This window comes from Gorilla gorilla, chromosome 12 (assembly GCF_029281585.2).
Source record: "Gorilla gorilla gorilla isolate KB3781 chromosome 12, NHGRI_mGorGor1-v2.1_pri, whole genome shotgun sequence".
NCBI classification, from domain to species: Eukaryota; Metazoa; Chordata; class Mammalia; order Primates; family Hominidae; genus Gorilla; species Gorilla gorilla.
In genome coordinates this window covers 45,861,922-45,881,115 of record NC_073236.2, presented here as the reverse complement: position 1 = coordinate 45,881,115, position 19,194 = coordinate 45,861,922, and the positions used below count along the sequence as shown (strand labels likewise).

The 19,194-nt window shown below is 38.2% G+C and overlaps 1 long non-coding RNA gene across 1 annotated transcript; it reads left to right on the top strand.

Moving 5' to 3' along the window:
• Nucleotides 1-3,427: 3,427 nt before the first annotated feature.
• On the top strand, nucleotides 3,428-18,610 carry LOC134756768 (uncharacterized). The gene is made up of 3 exons (XR_010129888.1): nucleotides 3,428-3,652; nucleotides 8,819-8,946; nucleotides 18,522-18,610. It is a non-coding gene; the product is annotated as an uncharacterized lncRNA (long non-coding RNA).
• Nucleotides 18,611-19,194: the final 584 nt, after the last annotated feature.

The window sequence follows — 19,194 nt, the reverse complement described above, 5'->3', positions numbered from 1 at the left end:
GGAATTACATAAGATAATAATAAGACATTATTATTGCGATACTCTTTCCTTTGTTCTTTTTTTCTGCTTTTCTGTCCTTTTATCTGAAATCCTTTTCTTTTTGCCTGTAGAATTCCACTTGATGTTGCCGTTAGTTTAGATTTGCTGACAACAGAGTTTAGTTTTGTTTTTCCAAAACATTTTTATTTCACCTCCATGTTTTGAAGGATGTTATTTGCTGGGTATGGAAATCTAGGTTGTTGGTTATATTTTATCAGCACTTTTAAGATGTAATACACTGTCTTCTAGCTTCTGATGATAAGTCAAAAGGAATTGGGTAATATGTCTATTTGTCCACCTTTTTTTTGAGATTTTGATGTTTCCTTTGGTTTTCAGTAGTTTTGTTATGATGTACACAGAGATATTTTTGTTTATATTCATTCTGCTTGGCATTTGCAGAATGCCAAATAGAATGAATTTTTTTTTTTGAGACAAGGTCTCACTCTTTTGCCCAGGCTGGAGTGCAGTGGCACTATCACAGCTTACTGCAACCTCTGCCTCCTAGGGTCAAGCAATCCCCCGACTTCAGCCTCCCAGGTAGCTAGGAATACAAGCGTACACTACCACATCCAGCTAATATTTGTATTTTTTTGTAGAGACGGGGTTTCTCCATGTTGCCCAGGCTGGTCTCAAACTCCTGGGCTCAAGTGATCCTCCCACCTTGGCCTCCCAAAGTGCTGGGATTACAGCTGTGAGCCACTGCCTCTGGCCTTAATGCTTTTTCTGTATTTGCCTTGTTTCACTTTGTACTTCAGTCTAAATATTTCAATTAATCTACCATTGACTTCCATCTTCTGGGTTGCTGTGTATAAGAGACGGTTTTGGCAATAACCTCAGTGGCATTTTCACCTGAAGTCGTTCCCATGATGGGCTAGTTTTGTGTCATTCTGGAAGTCTCCTTCTGATTATGATGGAATAGCTGTGGTAGACCAACCCCCCATTGAGAAACATTAGAAGAGTTTTTTTAATCTCAGTTGATTCAGTAGCTTTCCAATGTCTTCAAAAGTTTTTTTATTTTTGGTGTTTTATCGGATCCTGAAATATTGCTGAAGAATATCTTCATGTTGCCAGGAACTTGCTGATTAGGAGAAACAGCCTCATCACCACCTTCTTAATCTCATGGGAATACATCTAACTGGTGGAATCAAATTTACATGCAAACTCCATGCTATACGATAGCCTAGAATATGTAGCTTTTATCTTACCAACTTCGTCAATGATAAATAGAATGAATGGAGCTTCAATGAGCCATTTCATCATATGTAGTGTGATATCCTTTGGCAGGATAATCTTTCTGTCTTTTCTCTGAAAAATGGGGAAAATAATATCTTGTTTGTTATTATCTGGTTGATAAGAAGTGGAGAAGTTTATGAATGGTGATTTAAAAATACTTATTTCCTTTTCAGAAGAGCACAATAAGTAATTTCTCTATCTATCTAACTTATTTTGATCATTAAATGACGGAAAAAGCCACATGGCTGGGAACCAGAGATGGCTTCAAAACTGCTTCAAAGGAGCTTTTATTTCGTTGGATGGAATAGCGTGAAGTCAGAGTGGCTTGCTTGGGTTAATAGGGGGAGATTTTAGAGATCTTGAAACATCAAGGAAAGCCAATGAAAGCAATTCAGAGTAGAGCTGATAGAAAAGAGAACCATACAGGGAGAACAGAAATAGCTAATAGGGATTTTTATGAAATGGTTATTGTACACAACAATGAAATGTACACCATCTTATTTGTCTTTCAGCAAAACCTTTAATGAAAGTCTTGTCAATCATTAATGCACTATGGCATTGAATCACTTATTCTTTCATTTTAGTTTCTTTGTTTTAAGAGATGTGGCCAAATGCTGACTATGGCCTCAAAGTAGACCTTGGATCAGGACAGAGATTTGCAATGGACAAGTTTTTGTATTTGTTTCATATAAAGTATTTCGTATAGTGAAAGAACTCTTAAAACTGTGACATAGTTAAATTTATTTCAAATTTATTCCTTTCTTCCAATTTAAAAATCTTTTTAATTTGGGGATTTGACCACAGTCTTTACAGTAAATTACAGTTAACCTTAATGATACATGACTTTAGCAGTGCCATATACATAACCCAATCCCTATATATAGCTAACATATTCACAAATGTGAGAAAACAATAAAAAACTATAAAGTTGTCTTCCTGAGTATTGAAATCTGGTTAAGTTTAACTCATCTTAATGTTTAAGAAAGAACAATTTATTATTCACACAAGGTTACAATGATAAACCATTGATTTTTATGATAAATAATATAATATTACAACTGTAGAGTAAAATAAAACTATTCAGAATCACTATTTGTTTATTATTTTATTTTCAGAGACACATAAACACTAAACTTTTTAAATTTTTATTTAAAATACTTTTACTGGCTGGGTGCGGTGACTCATGCCTATAATCCCAGCACTTTGGGAGGCCAAGGCAGGCCTGACCTGATGTCAGGAGTTTGAGACCAGCTTGGCCAACATGACTAAACCTCAACTCTACTAAAAAAATACAAAAAAAAAAATTAGCTAGCATGGTGTGCACTTATAGTCCCAGATACTCTGGAGGATGCGGCAGGAGAATCACTTGACCTCAGGAGGTTGAGATTGCAGTGAGCCAAGATCCTGCCACTGTACTCCAGCCTGAGTGACAGAGCAAGACTCCATCTCATAAATAAATAAATAAATAATAAGTACTTTTACTTCCTTGATGTAAAGATATTAGGCTCTGCTATAGTCTGATTGTTGGCATCTCCTTAAATTCAAATGTTGAATGAAGTCTTAACCCCCAAGGTGAAGGTATTAAGAGAAGGGGTTAGGGGGAGATGACTAGGTCCTAAGAACAGAGCCTGAAAGAATAAGATTAGTGCCCTCATAAAAGAGTCCCTAGAGAACTAGTTAGTCCTTTCTGCCATGTGAGGTTACAGAGGCAAAGCTGCTGTCCATGAAGGAAGGAGGCTCTTACTGACTCTGTCATTGCCTTGATCTTGGACTTTCCAGTACAGAACTGCAAGAATTAAATTTTTGTCATTTCTAACTGACCAGTCTATGGTATTTTGTTATAGTAGCCTAAACAGACTAAGACAGGCTCATTTGATGGAAAGAAGAATAAAATAAAAGGGTAGGATCCAGGGTTTCTGAACATTAAAAATAAATGTAATTTCACGGTTCAGCTTCAAGACAGTCTTTTTAGGTCATTTGCTACTTCCATATAATTGCTCTTACTGGGTATATACAGGTGATAAGATATAGAAATTTGAAGAAATAATCTAGGAAATGTAGGCCCAGAATTTGTTTTGTCAAGAGGAACTAAAATTATTAAAATTGAGTTTCACAATATTTGATTGGATTCGTTCTATGATTGTTTCTTTTTCAGGAGAGAGAAAATGTTCTACAGGAATCAAAGCTTGTCATTCACTCAGGCCCTCACTTGGTGGCAGTATGTTAGAGAAGACTGCTTGTTCCAGAGCCTGGTTCTCAGCTTCGCAATCTACAGATCGTTCATTCTAGCCACATGTGCAAGGATGTGATATACTAGAGTGCACATTGATTACTTGAACTTCCTTGAAATATCATTTTCAAGACAAGACTACTAAGGACTGTGAGTATATTCTCTCAATACTATAATAATACTAATAATGATATCTTACATTTTTGAGTTTTTAGGAGAAACTAGACCCTGTTGTGAGTACTTTACATATATTGGCCCATTCGTTCATCACTTTGACATTTTGGACCAGGACTTTCATGACAGCTATCTTACCAGATGATTAGACTAGGGCAGGCAGAGGTAAAGTAACTTGGCAAAGGTTATAGTAAATGATAGAGCTAAGATACAGTCTCTGGCAGTCTGATCCCAAAGCCTATGCTCTCACTACCATTTGAATTGCCTATAGCAGTTGCTACGGCACATAAACTCAAAGTATCGGTGGCCGAAATACCAGACATAGATGTTAGTGGTTGTGGAGCTCTTCTAGGCAGTTCTCCTTCAAGGGATGACTTCTGGGGTATGGCCTCCTACTGTGTAGTCAGTCCATCGTTTATAAATTATTACCTTCTGTTAATGATGGCTAGGGCTCTATGATAAATTCGTATCTAACAATGCTTCAGCAGAACTTATACATGATCTGATAAGATTGTGTGCCATTGATAAGTCTGTGCCTTATGGCTGTATGGAGGCTGAGGTGGGCAATGCAAGGTCATCATGCAAGCTCCCGGATGTGCCATCAGTGAGGCATGAACACCTGGAGGCCCTGAAAAGACTGTGAGGCACTGTGAAGAACTGGCTTTTACCTTGAGTTCATACAGCATCACAGGCTTTGGAGCCCAGGTCCAGGTCACTCTTGTTGTTATTAGAATAGACCATGGAGGCTCAAGGGCAGAAGCTGGGAGACCAGTGAAAAGCTGTCGCTATAATCTAGGTGAGGTTCAACGGTGCCTGGACCAGGGAGGCAGTGGAGGAGAAGGTGAGATGTGTTTTGAAATTGAACGGGAATAAGGTGGAAGAGAAAGAGACGGAGCCAAGCATTTGCGCCTGCCCATCTGGAATGCAGCTTCCAGTTAGAAAGGGAGTCATGTGTATTAGCATGATGAGCCTGGAGCCATACTGCTCTGGCTTAATTCCTGATTGTGTTATATACTTCCTGCAGCCTCAGGCAAGTTACTTTTCTGTGCATCAGTGTCCTCATCTATAAAGTGGAATTACTGATAGTATTTCTTTATAGTGTGGTTGTAATGCTTTCATCAGTTACCATACATAAAACATGTAGAAAATATTGTAAACATTGTGATAACATTTACATTTATTGTTTACTGAGATGGGGAAGACTGTATGGGGGTATTTTTGAGAGAAAAATTATTGATATAATTCTGCTTCCATGGTAGCTCATCATTGATGTGTCTGCCAGCCTTATATGTCTGCGAGCCCCTGGGGAAGGTTAGTAGGGGTCTCATTCTAGGAAAACACTTTGTGCAGCCCCTGGAATGGAGGAAAGCCTCCAGCATGCCTGCTAAGAATGTACAGTGTTGGTGGTCCAGGGGATAGCTTGAGGCGGAGGCTTAACTTCCTTCTCTTCTCAGTCCCTCAGATATCATGAACAGGAAAGGGAGGTAAAAAGTCTTTTTCCTTTACCAGTCTTAGGTTATTTGCTGGGGCCCTGCAAATCAGACTGACAAAAGACAGCATAACAGGAGAAAAACATATTATTCAGCTTATTATCCTGTGCAGGGTACAAGGAGGAATCTTAGTGATGAGTAGCACAAAGGGGTGGTTAGAACTTGGGCTTACATAGCATCTCAGCAAAGAGCAATGCCTTTGTAGTGGTGACAAGACCGTTAGCCTTCCGAGGCAGAAGATTAACACATGGGGGCGCTCATGGAGTAAGGTTTGCTTGTGCAGGTCCATCTCAGTGCCGGACTTTTTGTTCTTTTCATAGCCAGAAAACTTCCCTATGAAAGGAGTTGATGGAAGTTCTCATTTCTCAGGAATTTCTGCTTTTACTCAGATCAGGGTTGTGCTGGGAAGGCACATGCGTCTGTTGGATCTCATTTGCCTCCAGTTCAAAATAACACTTATGCCAAAGTGGCTTATGTTGGAGTGGCATATTTTGATCTTCCACAAACGTAACATTAAAAAATTAAAACACTGTACTTGCCACAGACATTCATTTCAACACACCCCAAATAAATATAGAATCCTACAAAAGAATAAGTAAATGCAGTTTAAAGAGTCTCTCAGCCTCTGTTCAACCAGAATGGCCCTTCTTAGGACCTACTAAGGAAATCAGGAGCCACTATTGCCGAAAAGGCCTTTGCAAAAGAGCACTGAATCTGGTTGGTAACTTGTTCGGAGCTTTGAGGATGGGCAGATTTCCAGTAAGTCACTCAGAGTCCTCTAAATATAAAATATTCCATTTTGGCTGGGCACAGTGGCTCAGGCCTCTAATCCCAGCACTTTGGGAGGCTCAGGCGGGTGGATCACGAGGTCAGGAGTTCAAGACCAGCCTGGCCAACATGGTGAAACCTCGTCTCTACAAAAAATACGAAAGAAATTAGCTGGGTGTGGTGGTGCACACCTGTAATCCCAGTTACTCTGGAGGCTAAGGCAGAAGAATTACTTGAACCTGGGAGGTGGAGGTCGTAGTGAGCTGAGATTGCACCATTGCACTCCAGCCTGGGCAATAGAGTGAGACTCTGTCTCAAAAAAAAAGAATCCTATTTTATTTGTTGGTAAAATTAAAATGATTTTGATGCTGAGTAATTTAAGAATCAAGTCAATTTTCTTCTCCCTATGAAGAACTGGGATAATATCCGTGGATTACTGGCCTTTCTTAGCCTAGTGTTTGTTTTGCCCATGTGTAGGAGTGGGTTAAGTGATAAGCCAGGGTCAGGCTCTAGGACAAAGGATGGCTTCTTTAGATAAATGAGATTCCTTCTTCAGTACTAACAAGTCTTATTCCAGGAACCATCTTAGGCTAGCTCCCATATAATTCCCCATTCTTATATCTTCCCAGTAGCCCATTAGCTGCTCTGGGTTTGATTTTGACCTAGTTTGATGGCTTTTGTGTTTTGAATCTACCTGGATTTCAGCATGAGTCTCACTGGCTCTGCCCAGTGAATTTCTACCCTCACACTTCTCCCATCTCATCCTTTCACCTGATCCGTTGTTGGAACCAAATCTTCACCCTAAGTTAGGGTATAACTGCAGTTTATACTACAATTTTATATATATTTTATTACATTTATATATATATACACACAATTATATATATGCAATCTTATATATATGATATATCATATATATAATATATATATCATATATATTATATATATGATATATATATATGCAATAAAATTTAAACTCTCACCATGATCAGGGGCCCTAGATCTGAAATCAGACTAGGTTGATTTTGCATCTCAGTTTTGCTGCTTGATCCGTGTGACTTCGAGTGGATTGAAAGGCTATTCTGAGTACATTTTGCTGCCTAAATTGAGCATAATAATATTGAATGCCCTACGGGGTTACAATAAGGACTAAATGACAATGTATATAAAGACCTTATAGTGTTTGGCATATAGTAAGTATTTTATAAATATAAATTTTAATTTTTGTTATTATGTCAATTCTCCTACTAAGACAGACACTATGAAGGATGTTCATTTGAAGCCAAATCCGATGATGTATTCTCTCTACTACACATGGGAGGAAGAGCTAACGAGTTGTAAACATTTTACTTTTTAGAAATAGGATGCCATCTATTTAACTGCCCTTGCTGCTTTTGACAACCTTTGCAAACCATTGATGGAGACCAAATCAAGGACAGAATCCCTGTGCATGATGGAGGAGCAGCAACTGAATCAGTCTGGTGCCTTTCAGAGGCTACAAGGCACAGAGAAAGCTTAGCGTTCATGGCTCATTGGTGATGAAAAAAAATCTTGAAGCTCGTCTTGTGCAAACTCCTCATTTCACCATTGAGAAACTAATCTGGAGAAATTAAATATTGTGCTTTGGGTCACACAGAAGTGTTAAGACCAGAACACTCGTTCTGTGATACCAAGTAAGGTTGGTGACCATTCTTCTCCATCACTGGTTCTCAAATGGTGGTCCCTGATCTAGCAGCATCAGCTTCACCTGGATGGGAACTGATTAGAAATACAAGGTCTCAGTTTTGTCTTAGGCCTGTTGAATGAGAAACTGTTGGGGTCAGGCACAGGAATCTGTGTTAAAAAAAGCTCCAGGTAATTTTGATTCATAAGCAAATTTGAAAATTACTACTGCTCTTTGTTGTGTTTGTACTTATCATTTTTCCAACCTATTAATATATATTTCTGCATATCAAGATAGAAATGTAAGGAAGCCTGAATATAACACATAAAAAGAAGAAAAAATAGACATCTTTTGGTAGTATCCAAGACACACACATACACAAACTTTTTGTTTTCCCACAGAAGACAAGTTATCTATTTATTTTACCATCTTTAGGTCTCTCTACTAAGAGAGCAGCTCTCTTCTGTGATTTATTGCAAAGATACAAGTACATTTCCAGTTTCAATATTATTGCCTGGATGTAGTAATGACTATTGGCTCTTTCAAGCATGTAAACATAAATACACCGGAGAAGGCAGAAGGTGTATTTGTTTGAGAAATATTATTGTTTGGTCCAACTGTTTTGTTATTTTTCTCCAAAAATATGACAACATGAACAAGTAATGTGAAAGTGCCAAGAAATTGATGTTTCATGGCAAAGCCAACAGTCTCTGGAATGCTTAAATCATGTTACATAGAGCTGTCATTTCCTTCTCCCTGAGCATCTGTAGGTGGTGCATGAAAGCAGTTGAGTGTAATATAATAATGATTTTTCATAGGTCTTTCTGGATGGATCTTTCTCACTCATCATCAAACTCCATAAAAGTGTCTGGTGATATTTTAGCTCCTGGAGTGTTTTGATTATTTTGTCTGAAACTTTATAGCCAAAGCATTGAGTTTCTAACACTCTCACAACTAAAGAATAAAATAGTTTGATTATTTTTTAAAAAGTTTGAGATGAGCTGGTTTAGGACATTGATAGTCCTTGGAAAACATTGCTAGGCTTCTACAGGAATATCTTTACAATTTGGGGTAATTGGGCTGCCATTTTAAGGCTTAAATTGGAGTTTCAATCTTAAGGAGGGATTTTGGATGTGGATCATTGATTATGGGAAGAATTACATATATTTGCAGCCTTCTAACCACTTCACACATGATAATCATTATTCTTGCTCTTCTCAGAATCTTCATCATCATCATCATCATTAACATCATCACAGCTGACATTTACTGAACATTAGCAATGTGGTAAGCACGGCAGTAGGAGTTTTCACGTGTCTACTCATGTAATCCTCAATGGAACCTTAAAGGTGAGTAATGTCATTACCCATTTTATAGATTAAGGAACTTAAACAGAAGGATAAGGTTAACTAACCCAGGATCACAGGGGTAGGAAGCAATGCTCAGGATAGAAGTCCAAGATGTTTGTCTCCAGAGCACTCTCTTAACCTCTATATGCTGCTGTTTTTTCATTTCTTTAAACTTGATGTCACTGCTAAATTATGTGTGATTATTTCCTCTATATGAGAAAACAAGGTTGAGAAAGAAGAGAAGCCTTGGTAAGGTCATAGGGCCAGCAAGTGGAAGGCTGGTCTGTGTGGCCATTTGCAATCCCTGTACTGCCTTTCACCGTGCCTTGCACACACTTCTGGTGTCTTGTGTTTTTCTATGTCTTGCCTTTGGTTCCAGTGTGTGGTGATTTTCACAACATTTGTCCAAGAACCATCTAGTCTTCTAATGTTCTGGCCTTTTCAAGTGAAGAAATAGAGAATGTGGCTGAATACTGAGACTGTGCTAAGAAAGATAATAACAAAACTTCTGATTCCATCAATAATTATTTTGTAGAAAGTGTGACTAATGGTCCAGAGGGAATAGAAAGCTCAGTTCCAGTTTGACTCCCTGCTGTTTATTTCTGTGTGATGGCAGGTTGTTCATCAAATCAATCTCTGCTTGGATTTATAATGGTTGCCAACAGATACACTTGATATTACTTTTTAAAATAATAAATAAGTGAGTAAGTATTGTCAACTAATAGACATTCATAAATATGTTTTGGACAAAATAATGACCTTAGACCATTTCACTTCAACCTTCTTTCTGCAGAAAGTGAGATGAATATGACTTGCAGAGGTGTAGTGAGAATTAGTCTCTACACCTAAGGTGTAGAGCCCACAATTTGTTACCGAAGAGGCACTCAAAAATGGCAACTACTGTTTGCTATCAGAAACCAGTTGCCTCAGAGTATAGGTTATCTAGTGTCTCTGTCTTTGAATGCAAAGACTGAGTGTGGGAGAATGTTTATTCACCTAAATTTAGCTTTCTAGTGTTTTACTTTACAACTTCTCAAGTCCAGCTGATAATCCACCTTCCCATTAGCTGGATAACTCTGAGGAGGTAGGATTGTGCCCCTTTCTCCCTCATATGCTGCTGTGAGGCCCAAAGAATTATGAGCTGAGCATCTTACTATGTGTTTTGCTTTAGCTGGATTTATGTTGCCACCTGGTATAAAAAAAGATGGAAAGCAGGCTCTTGATTTTATCCCCTAAACTTTGAGGAATTGGGGAAGATTTAGGATAATTGATGAAGGGAGTTTATTACTTCGTTTATCCAGTGCTCCTGGGTTTTTCCCAGGAGGTCTGGAAATGGAACCCATCTCTGCTCAATATTCTAAACTCTCCTTAACTTCCTACCACTGAATATCCCTTTGGTTTAAGTCAGTCTTCTACAAAGCAGGGTGTGCACACTTCAGGGCATGGAAGATTCATAGAGTTGGAGGAAGAATATATTGAAATTTTCATTTCCATTTATTTTTGTTTCAGCAAAACTAACTTAGCCATTATTATCTTTAATGCTGGCATTCTTCCTAATGGCCTTTATGTTGGTAGGGCTGTCATAGCTGTCATGCCATTTGCTTTTGGTGAATAGTGACTTATGGAAGATTTTTTGGAACCAGCCAAATGGATTTGCGAGTTATAGTAACCACCTTTACCTAAACTAACCTAAAAATGTAGACAACAACTTAAAAAGTCCTGCAAAAACAAACAAGCAAAACATAGTTGAATATTCGTAATTCAAGCACAAGCAGAAGATAAGAAAGTAGTCAAATTGACCCTTACACTCTTGGTATGAGTTCCATGTCAGCCATCTCATGGTAAAATTAATGACAGTTTCGTTAGTTCGGACAAGATGCCATTCTAATAAATTAGAAATGCAAGGTTAGTTACATCCATTATTTTTGATACTTCCTGCTCTAAGTATATCTTATCTTGAGACTTTAGCTAATGATAGCAGCACACCTATAAAATTTACCAATAAATAAGGCAACACACCAAGTCTAGTATTATGTCCTTTATTTCCTCTGTCAAATTAGTGCCTCTAATCTTCCGAATCTTTTCTTTCAATCCTTCTCTTTGTAGCTAGACTCACTGTTTACAAACACAAATCAAATTGCATCAGACCCACTCGCTCCCACTCCCGGTTTAGAACTCTGCAGCTGCACTTGGGATCAAATTAAAAGTCTTTACTGCAGCTTGTGAGGCCTGGGATCCAGGTTTATCCTAACCCTTCAACTTCATCACATACTCACCTTCCTTTCTGCTACCTACTTCATGGTCACCCTGTTTTTTTTCTCCATTCCTAGTACAAGTCAAGTTCTTTTCTGTCTCAGGATAGTTGCACAAGCTATACTCCTGATAATAGCTGCCATCTCTATTCCTGTGGAGTTCAACTATAAATATGTCCAAATATGTACATTTCTCATAGTCAGTGCTAAGTGCAGCAACTCTTTCACTTTAGAGGTTATAATCTGCTTAACCAAGACCGCTGATCTCTGGAAACTTCACTAATGAGTTATGCCTTTGAATTTCATGTGTTATTTTTTCTCACTCTTACAACAAGATAACTGGGCTATTTGGTATTTCCTGTTGCTATCTATATAATTTACTCACCATACTGGATCAGATGATCAAGGTCTGCCAACTATATAAGGTAAAGGAGGACAGTTGTCATAGCCAATGACTAGTTAGCCAGTAAGGATGTACTGCCATCTCTGCCAGGTGAAGGCAAACCACTTCTACTTGTACTGACTAATTGAGTCGGGGGAAAAGTGTATTCCTAGTAAATATTAGCATACCAGGTGCTAGGGGTTGTGTTGGTCTCTTCAATAAATACATTACTTTTAAATCACAGCTTGACTAAATTTATAACAACTCACAGCTATTCTTTTTTTTTTTTTTTTTTTTTTTTTTGAGACGGAGTCTTACTCTTTCACCCAGGCTGGAGTACAATGGCACAGTCTTGGCTCACTGCAACCTCTGTCTCCCAGGTTCAAGTGATTCTTCTGTCTCAGCCTCCCAAGTAGATGGGATTACAGGCATGTGCCACTATGTCTGGCTAATTTTGTATTTTTAGTAGAGACAGGGTTTCTCCATGTTGGTCGGGCTGGTCTCGAACTCCCAATCTCAGGTGATGTGCCCACTTCAGCCTCCCAAAGTGTTGGGATTACAGGCGTGAACCACCGCAGCCGGCCATCACAGCTATTCTTAAGTGTCATTCGGATTCACCATTCTTGCATTTTAAAAGTCCTTTATGGTATCACTAAGCTATGCTATTTCTCCCAGAAGTACAGTATTGCTTTTGATTTACCAGTTTGTCCAGAGGTGGAACAGGCAGGTCCAACAGCTCCACTTGGCCCTTTCTACCATGGTAGTCTTTACTCCAGACTGCAGGGGATCGACGTGGGAGTAATACCAGTTCTAAATGCATTTATTCCAATTATACCTGCAGAAACCATGGACATACCATAAAATAGATCTGGCAGTCTACAGGGCCACTGTGAGACAAATTTAGATATACTCTTCATTGAGTGTCTTTCAATAAATCCTCACTGTAACCATTCAGCCATTGTGTTCTTAGGATAAGTGTCAATTCAGAGCTAACACCTAAGAACCCCCTGAAGGTCTGGGCATCTCTCATTCACATAGTCAGTCTTTAAATAGATGCAGGTTACTCTGGGAAAGAACTGGGGAGATTTACAGCACATACTTGAGGCCAAGTTTCAGGATACTATCCCAATAGTTCCTCGACTCTCTCCTCACTCAAGGGGCTCAGGATCTGTAAACTGGCTTAGGTATGGGATCTGGCTATGGATTTATACCAGCACCTCTGTGAAGTTGCATTTTTTTCCATCAGAGATAGTGATTTCTGAATTATATTAATCAAGTCATATCATTTTTGGCCACCCATCTATTTTATTCATAGGAAGCCAGTAATAAGCCTCCACAGATTTCTAAGTGTCAGTACCCTCCGATTGCTACTGCATCTCTGTGGTCTATCACAGAAATTGAGCCAACTTTGTCTCTGATAATTAAGCCTCATAACTGGGTCCCTGCCATCCTGAAATAGCATCATTGCTATTGAAATCAGAACAGCCAGATCAATGGCAAAATCTCTCATCATCATTTCAAGGCTACGTAGAGTAGCCACACAGAGCTCTTCAGAGACGCTGGGAAGACTCTCGCCAATCTGTTTCTCTTTGCTTTGCTATGGGGTGAGGTTAGGAGGTAGCTAAGCGTGTTGCACATGAGAGGTCCACTCTCCCATGTCCATCTACTTAAGCCTCCAGTTTCCTTAATTTACAATATGCCAAGGAAGCTTCCATCTCAACTGTGCTTACAGGCCACCACAGATGCAGGCTTCAACTAATCAAACAACCAAATCATTAGAGCCATTCCCAGCTATGTGAGCTAAACAACAAATCCCAAATTTTTGAGGTAATATATCCATCTTTCTCTTTCTTTCTCTCTATGCATATATAGATACACACACACACATACATATATACATATACAGTCTCTTCCTTGAGAATATGTTCCATAATTCTTTTCACATTTATAGAAGAATATACATTACATGATTTATATAAGATATTAATATCTTATATATCAGTAATATATACTATGTTAAAATATGTATACATATATGCATATAATTATAAATAATATTTAGGGGTATTAATTAGCAAGATCTTCCATTCCCTGGAGCAGTGATTAGACACCTAGAGACTCGTAGGGGAATAAGTGATTGACAACCCTAAAGCAGAGGGGCATGAGGAATTGCTGTGGGAGCTGAAGCCATGGAAGAAGGGCCACCTGGAGGCAGCTGCAGTTGTGAAAGGTCATGGCTGCTACCAGAGGCATGGTACAGGAGGAAGCAGGAAATAATGCCCTACTCTCTGTCTTCTGGCTACTGGTCTTTTGGTGATTGCTCGCTGGCTGAAACCAATTGGAAATCAATCAGCAAGGGAGCCCTAGTGATGTCCTTTGTGTAGATCAGCCTCCCAGGAAATACAGAAAGATAGAAAAGATTGGCAAATGGTCTAGAATGGAACTATGCAAATGGAGAATAACCAGCAATCCATTAAAAAATCAGAGTCAATATACAACATCCCAAGTTTACATTCCAGAGGCTCATACATTATAATTCTCATCAGTGAAACATGAAACAAAACTTTATTTGGAATTTGTCTAAGACTTGTAAAGTTACTCTTTGACCAAGGAAAATCTTATTGCTTCCTGGACGTAACTGAAGGTAGGCATCGCTCCCACAGCTGTAAACTTTCCAATTCCCCCCCCATCCCCGTTATATTGAGAAAACATTAATCTAGGCATTTTTATGCATTTCTGTTTCTGCCATGCCGACTGGGATGAAGGGGTAAAGACAAATGTGTTGAGGGAATTTACAACTCCATGCTTAAATTACTTCTTTTTTCTATCTCTTTAAATTCATGCCTTCTGGAAATCATATTCCTGGAAGTATCCAATTTTCATGCTTAATACAATTGTGATTAAGAGATATTTGCTTGTTAATGGTAACTGATAGTATAAATCTGTTTGAGCATTGTAATGTTCATAAACTCTTCTCTTTGGTACTGTTAAAGTATTACAGGTGTCCTTCCTTACCAGCTTTGTAACCCCAAGCAGAGCTCTGTTAATATTTTATTTATACAAGGGCATGAGTCCACAACCCTTTGGTGGTCAGGCCACCCTCAGCGTGGAAAGTCTTGTTACAATAAGAAATATGTTTACATATGGTATTTCTTAGACCTTAGTAGAGATTCTGATCTCCAATAAATAGAAGTATATACTGAAACAGAAATTAACAGACTATAATTATGAACATTTTTACATATATAAACATTATATGTTAACTTGGTAATTTGGGGGAATCTAGATATATAGGAAAACTAAAACATCATCTGTAATTCCACTATTGGGATGTTCATTATTAACATTTTTGTATGTATTATGTCAGTGCTTTTCTTTTCTGGATGTACATACAGTTTACAGATATATATTTCTATGTCTATATGTTATAAAATCTATATATCTTACATATGTTGATACATATGTGATATAACATTGGTATCAATTTGGAATTTTTTTAAATTAGTATATTATTTGAATATATTTTAAATAATCTACAATGTAATCTTTAGTGATTTCATGTTGTTACATTATTTTAACTAGTCATAATTTATAACCAATTTCCTATTTTAAAAAATTATAAACAGTAGTCTATCAAGCCCCTTAATTGTAGAAAAAATTCTATGTATTTATAATAAATACTTCGAAGTAAAATTACCTGCAAGTGTACTTACTGAGTTAAAAGATTGCATGGATTATTTATTTTTTAAAGTTTTATGTACTAATGTAAAAGAAACACAATCAGTTGTTTTGTCTGCATTCATCATAGATATTTTTGTATGCATTGGATATGAAAAGTGTCAGAAGGTTTGAAACCCTGATGGATTATTCTGGGCAGAACATTTTCTTTTTTGACAGAATGGTTGGCTTCTTGGTCCTGTCTCTCTGCTTCATTGAGCAGGAGCGCCTGTTCTGTTTGACTTCATCCATTTTGAAGTTTCAGATGGTCACAACCTCTAAGACAGAGTGACAAAAGGCCATCAATCCGCATAAATTGGTGCTCATTCCACAGGTCTGATCCTGGGTTTGGAGAGACTGTCACTGGCCATTCCTTGGGATGTAAATTTGTCCTTCATATTGATGTAGCTAGTCCAGAGGCAGCAGGTCATAGTGCATGGTAAGGATTCTAACATTACGTGCATTTTTAAAAACCTGAAACACATGCATGCAGCTTGAATTTTGAGAGCACCCTGCTTTCTCCTAGAAATTCTGTTCACTTGTTAGCAGGTCAATATCATTCTTGAAAGTATTGATTTTCATTGACCATACAACAATCCCTGTATGTCTCCTTGTGGGAAGAAACCATGCAGAGCTCGGATATTAATTTTGTGGTTGTCTTTAAAAAAAATTATTACCTTTGGGCGTCCAAAGGCTGAGCTGGAGAAGCAGCATTAAAATCAATGCCAAAAAACAAAGAGCTTCTGGCTAGACCTTATGTTTGGCAATAGTAGAAGCAACTAAACAGCCTTTGTTTTGAATGAGTTTAAAGAAAAATAATAATCTTTTCTGCGTACACTAATACCCATTCCTTCTGGGGAGAATGTCTTTAGTGATGATGTAAGAGAGCAGATGCATGGCATGTGAGTGAATTACAGAATTTTCCTAAATGCTTCCTCTAAGCTGTCTGAGAGAAGGACTTTAGGGTGACTAACTTCCCGTTCTGACTAGTGTAGGCTTGAGCTAGCAGTTCGCTGAGTGTGCTCTCTTTTCCTCCTTCCCTCTTTCTATCTGTTCCCCTCTCTGTCTCTGCTCCACCTCTCTCTCATTCTTCCCTCCCTACTTCTTCCTTCTGTTTTTCCTTTCTTTTTTCTACTTTATTTTTTTATTTTTTAAAATTGCAAACATAATACACGTTAATCACGTTAATTGTGGAAAATTTAGAAATGTAGAAATTTATGAAGATGGGAATTAGCAAAATCATCTGTAATCCCATTTCACAGATGAAATGCTTCATGTTGATGGGAGGGCAAAGGAGTGTGTGTGTACGTGTGTATGCACAGCCATGTTTGCACACATACATATACACACACAGGTATCCATATATAATTAGCCAAGATGGCTAGCATTAATTTTTTATTAACAAGACCAATCTGGTTGTTCTTAACTAGTAATTCTCCTTTAAGATATGGAGTGTTGTCAATAGAAAGTGTTTTGCCACTGAAAAATTAAAAGGTGATGCAATTTCTGAAAATATATTTCCAAAGAGTGATGTAGAGTCTTCTGTTTTGAGTATTGTTTTGAATGTGCTTGAGGAGGAAGGTGGGTAGTCTCAAAATATCTCTAAGGACTGCCTTATTCCCTATTCCTCTGTCCCCCTGCCCTCCAGGGCAGATGCCACTAAAGTGCTATAGGAAAGGCTCCAAAGGGGTCATTAAGAAATGGCAGTTAAGGTTAAAGATGTTTAGAATGTGTTCAAGAGTAAAAATTGATTTGGAGACTTCACTTGGAAGTGTTAATAGCAAAGACTTGGAACCAACCCAAATGTCCAACAATGATAGACTGGATTAAGAAAATGTGGCACATATACACCATGGAATACTATGCAGCCATAAAAAATGATGAGTTCATGTCCTTTGTAGGGACATGGATGAAATTGGAAATCATCATTCTCAGTAAACTATCGCAAGAACAAAAAACCAAACACCGCATGTTCTCACTCATAGGTGGGAATTGAACAATGAGAACACATGGACACAGGAAGGGGAACATCATACTCTGGGGACTGTTGTGGGGTGGGGGGAGGGGGGAGGGATAGCTTTAGGAGATATACCTAATCCTAAATGACGACTTAATGGGTGCAGCACACCAGCATGGCACATGTATACATATGTAACTAACCTGCACATTGTGCACATGTACCCTAAAACTTAAAGTATAATAAAAAAAAATTATCTTAAGCCAGAGAGGCAGGCTCCAAGCACTATAATGCCCCAAAGGAGGATCTGCTCAGGACAGACAAAGCACAACTAAGAATTAGCGCCTCTTACAGAAAATGCTTGGGAATACCATCTCTCCCTTCATCATCAACCAGGCATGCAGCCTGCCCAGGTGGTCTGAGCTGGGGACTGGCCATGCCTTCTGCTGTCCTGTGCTATTTAAAATAAAGAGACATAAAAAGAAGGCAGATGCATGTATGCAACCATCAGAGGTTGAAATGTGGCAGCTGATACAATGATCTTACTCTGGGTTTGCTGTATTTTTGTTTAATTGTAAATAGGAGTGGGAGAGAAATTCCCATGCCGGGACTCAAAATAGCAGTTACTTTCAAAGCTATTACTGTTTTCTCTCAGTAGATGGCACTGTTTTGAATAAGTACATTTTGGTTGAGTTCAATTGGAAAAGTGAACAGAATAAGGCTTCTTTGAATGAAGAAGAATGCATCGTCATGAACTCCAAAGCTTTGCTACCAAAGATAGAAATAGCATGGTAGCAAAAGTATGTTTTCTAGCTCCTAAATCAGCACTATTCTATAGAAATATATTGGGAGCTACATATATATTTTTAAAGTTTTAAGAAGTAACATTGAAATAAGTAACATAAAAGGTGAAATTACTTTTAATAAAGTAGTTCCTTTAACCCAATATATCAAAAATATTAAAAATTCCACATGTAATCAATAATACAATTTTTAATGAAATATTTTGTATTCAGATGGCTAGCATTTCAAGTCCTCAATAGCCAGTAGCTAATATGATATTATACTACTCAATCTGGCTGGTTACTCCTCTTTTCCTCCCTTCTTTCCTGAAAAGAGGTGTGATTTTCCAGAATAACTGGCCTGAACAGACTCCATGTTTGCACTTTTTAAGAGTAAATTGTTGTGTGGAATTTCATCCTTGCTAAAGTATGGTATTTGACCTTGCAAAAAGATGTATGTACTAATGCCACTTTTGGTCCTATAGAAGACTACAATGCCAGCATCTGGGATAACTACTAGAATGTTCTCTGCCATCCACTAAGCATTGAATCCCTCCAGACACTGTTACAATAGGTAAGAGTCATCCTTGTATTTATAAAAAGATGAATTAAGCGAAAAGTTTGAAGAGACACCATGTGACTTGCATCTTTCTCCATCCGTTTCTCTCCATTTAGTCCATTCAATTGACATTTGTAAAGTTCCAAACTGCTTCCCAAAATTTGTCATGTGCTGAAGATGCACAAAAGAAAAAGGTTGCTTCCCATAAGATCACAGTGCTATGGGGGAGTGGACAGATAAGCAGACAATTACCCAGAATGGCATAAATGCTATTAAAACATGTTCAAGATATAATAAGAGTTAAGACAATGCACATACTTTCAGATAGAGGGTGCTTGTGTTAGGAGGTGGGGAAGTGGGGTAAGCTTTCAGAAGGGTTTGGTGTCTGAGCTGAGTCACTGAAGGATGAGTAGGGCCACAGGACTCGGAAGATGGCATGTTCAGTTCAGGGAGGGTGAGGATGCACCAGGTAAGGCCAGCATAAGCACTGCCTGGAGGTGTGAGAGGATGTGGTATGTTTAGAGAACTACAAGTAATTGAGGTTTTCTGGTGTGTATAGAGCGACAAGAGATGGACGATGCCTGGATCATCAAAGGCCT